Source organism: Condylura cristata, unplaced genomic scaffold, assembly GCF_000260355.1.
Source record: "Condylura cristata isolate star-nosed mole 26May11 unplaced genomic scaffold, ConCri1.0 scaffold00015, whole genome shotgun sequence".
NCBI classification, from domain to species: Eukaryota; Metazoa; Chordata; class Mammalia; order Eulipotyphla; family Talpidae; genus Condylura; species Condylura cristata.
This window is the reverse complement of record NW_004567116.1, coordinates 5631397-5635524: the sequence shown is the minus strand read 5'-3', so window position 1 is coordinate 5635524 and position 4128 is coordinate 5631397. Positions and strand designations below refer to the sequence as shown.

The 4128-nt window shown below is 38.4% G+C and overlaps 1 pseudogene; it reads right to left on the bottom strand.

Annotated features, from left to right (window-relative positions):
- Positions 1–2591: 2591 nt before the first annotated feature.
- Positions 2592–3523, bottom strand: LOC101623033 (annotated as a pseudogene).
- Between the last annotated feature and the right edge of the window lie 605 nt (positions 3524–4128).

The window sequence follows — 4128 nt, the reverse complement described above, 5'->3', positions numbered from 1 at the left end:
GATCTGCCTGTTCTGCTCCCCACTCTGTCCCTGGTGAATCCTCTCACCCTCCCCATCTCTGGCCTGTACCCCAGTTCTATATGAATAAACAAATAAATCTAAAAAAAAAAAATCACCTACCTAACACACACAGTTTCGTCGGTGGTATGCTCTAACAAATTAGATAAAATCATTTTTTCCTTTACATACTTGCATCTGAATTCACACCCTTAACAATTCTTACACTTTTATTAGAGCAGGCAATTTTCATGGTTACAAGGGTGCTTCAGCATCTATGTTGTTTTGCCTAAGATTTGGTAAGTGATTCACTTCATTAGCCAGCTTCCTTCCATAAGGGAGAAGTTCATAGTATCATGTGGCCCCATGCCTTGTCAAGATTACCCAGCACATAAATATAAATCATGTAATAATTCCATAGACCTGGGATGTATTGAAGACTACACAGTATCTCTGTCTTCTTTCTTCTCCTGTCACCACGATTTAAGTCCAGTTGCTACAGTTACACGTATATAAATGGTAAAGTCCATCAACCTGTGTCTTTGGTTGGCTACTCGACTACTCTCCTTCCCTAGCCCTCATTATGGACATACAATAGCTTAAGGGAGGTGCTAATATTTAGAAGGTTTTGGTAGCTTGCCCAAGACGCTCCTATTACTTGGAAACTATAAACATTACCTTATATGACAATTAATTTTAGTTGTGAGGGAAATAAGGGTATTAAAATGGGAGGTTGATATTAATTATTTGGTGGCACTAAGTAGTGGATACTAACTGGACATTTAAAACATAACTAGGAAAACGATGAATTATGGGGGGCCAGCTCCTGTGAACAGGTTGAGGAAAGGGAACCTGAAAGAACCTGGAAACAAAGAACTGATAGACACAAAGCAGAGTTTTAAGAGAAGCAGGGCCCAGGGGACACAGGGTCTCTCACTCCAAGTGCAAGCACCCGAGTGCCCATGAACTCATTTTTATTTTTTTAAAGATTTATTTATGCATGCATACAGCCCAGAGGTGGTGAGGTGGTGAGGATTCACCACAGTGTGGGCAGCAGAACATAATTTCAATATCTACTGGGCAGTTTTTCAGAATCTACTGAAGTACACTGCTGAGGGGAGCAGCTGGCGGGTCAGGAGAGCTCTGGGGTGCCATATGGGTCACCCTCCTGGCCAGGGATTGAATTCACGTTGCAATGACTGCAGGGGGCTTCACACTGGGCTTTAACCCAGTGTGCCACCAGGGAGGGCCAGGCAACTCATTTTCATTGATACAAACCCATCCATGTTTATTACTAGACAGTGAATCATCTCTTAATATTTAGCTTTGTCTGGGATCACAGTTACCACCAAGGTGCTGCTTTATGAGGTATATTCTTCTCCCTTTCCAATCTTGCCTATTTCTCAGACTTAGTGTTGCTGACACAAGAAAGGATGTCGCGTTCTGGACCCGGGCCAGTCTTCCTGCCGGCGATGGCCAGTCTTCCAGTCATGACCCCGACATTCTACTTGTCTCAGCACTTCGTGCCTTAGGGGTCTCCAACGATTAATTAGGATATTCCAAAGATCTGCCCTCTACACTGAAAAAATAAGAATTAGTCATAAAGAACTTTATTAGAACTCTGTATAATAGTTAAGCACTATAGAAACTTAATGGATGTTTAATCATGAGAAGGTAACTGTCAAATTAGTAAATGATCACAAGAATGAGAGAAATCAGGCAACATTGAACAATAATACCACAGTCACAGTAAGCAGCAACAATCAATAAATTTTGAGGAAAGGTAGTAATTTTACTTCCAGAGTATACTACAGTAGAATGTATTAAAGTCAGATCTCAAAACAAAATTAAATATCTTGAAAAGCAACAAGAATGTGAATGTCAAAATGATCAAAAGTCATTTGAGGAAGCACAAACACTGTATTTGCCAGTAAAAATAATTTTACATTGACTCTCTAAGTGAAATGCCATTGCTTGACATCCTTGTTAGTAACTGACAGCATAGGCTGCCCTCACTGGTGATCGCTGCTGAAGTTCTTCCACTGCCAAACAGCCACATCCTTCACCATAATGCACTGTGCATAGTTTCATTTAAAAATACAAAAATATATGAATATCTCATTTATAATCTTAAAAGAATTATTCATCAAAATAGGTGGCTATAATTAGATACAACTTTATCATTAAGATTTCAATTAATAACAAGTTCTTTTTACTAAAAACTAGTCATACTTCATTTAATTCTAGCAAATTTCCCACTCCAAAATGGTGCTTTTGTTTCTGAACTTTATTTGCCACATAATACATATGTTTGCTTTATCATATAATAGAGAAAATGCAAGAATTTATTTGTGAAATATTAAATATTATTAGGACCATCTAATGATAAGTCAGTGTCCACAATTTCTAATGCTTCCTTTAGATGTTGTCATTCAGGTATGATATATCTGAGTATATTTTATTTTTACTACACAACGAACTTTGAATGAAAGGATATCAGCTCAGGAACAACGATGATTATAACTTTAAAATAATCTTGCATGGGGAAAGCCTGAGAGGAATGTATCTAGATTATTATTGTACTCACAACAATTCTAAATTTCCACCCCCATAGAAAAACTTGCTTTTGCAATCACTTTGTTGAATGCTCTCTTGACCTCCTTGTTCCTCAGGCTGTAGACTATAGGGTTGAGCATGGGGATGACCAATGTATAAAACACGGATGCCATTTTGTCTGTGTCCATGGAGTGGCTGGAGCTGGGCTGTAAGTACATGAAGATGATCGTCCCATAGAAGATGGAGACAGCTGTGAGGTGAGAAGCACAGGTATATAAAGCCTTTTGGTGTCCCTGAGTTGACTGTATCTTCAGGACAGTGATAAATATGAAAATGTAGGAAGCCAAGATAACCAAAAGAGCAAAAAAGACATTAAAACTTGAAAGGAAAACAAGAAACTCTTCGCTAGTATGTTTATCTGAGCAAGAGAGAGCCATGACAGCTGGTACATCACAGAAAAAGTGATGGGCCACATTGGAGTTATAGTAAGAGAGACTGAATATGTCCCCAACATGGAAAGAGGCATTCAGGAAACCACAGACATAGGAGCCTCTGGCCAGACGTGTAAGCACACCTGTGGTCATGATGGTGGTGTAATGCAGGGGTTTGCACACGGCTGCATAGCGGTCATAGGCCGTTGCAGCCAAGAGGTAATTTTCTACGGTGACAAAGACAACAAAAAAGAACATCTGAGCAGCACATGCACCATAGGAGATGACCTCGTCTCTTACAAGGAATCCAGCCATGACTTTGGGAGTGATGGCTGAGGAGTAATCAAAGTCCGCCAGAGACATGGGTACATGGATGTGTGGAGATGAGAATCCAAGAGGATCAGCACCATCATGCCCAGGTTCCCAATTAGAGTGATGAGGTAGATGAAGGTGAACATTACGAAGAAGGGGATCTGCAGCTGTGTGTCATTGACTAGTCCTAGGATGATGAACTCTGTCACTTGCGTCTTGTTGTCCATTGATCTCATTTGAGGATTATGAGATGTTCTATAACAATAAGAAATAAAGAAAAAAGTGGCAAACCAAAGAGAAATTGCAGTGAAATATTGCAATTAAAATATTGCATGCATGATTTCATTAATAATTTATAATTTGAAATTATCTTAACTTCATATTAAGAACTTTACATAATACGTATATGTGTTTGTATGTGCAATGTTAATTGTTATCATTAAACATATTAAAGATTTCAGGCTATATATTATGCGATATATACAATTTTAACAATAGTATGATGAAGAAACACAGCTTCAACCTTATCAATATCTGAGCTGTCAGCCATAAACATGAGATTATGGGAAAATAATGAAACTGCAGTTTGATACTCCTAATTTATTTGGTTGCCTTTGCAAGTTCAAGATGGTCATTTCATTGTTTTAGTTTTACCTCTAATGGGAGAATAAATGATAGCGAACAGGATGAAATGACCACCTACTCAACAGCATGCCATCTTTTACTTTTTTATTAATCCTCTTTAGAGAGGTAGCAGGATATTTTAAAAGTCTCATTAAACTCCCTTCAAAGGGAAATTTTTAATACTCCAGCTTCAACTCAATATCTTAGA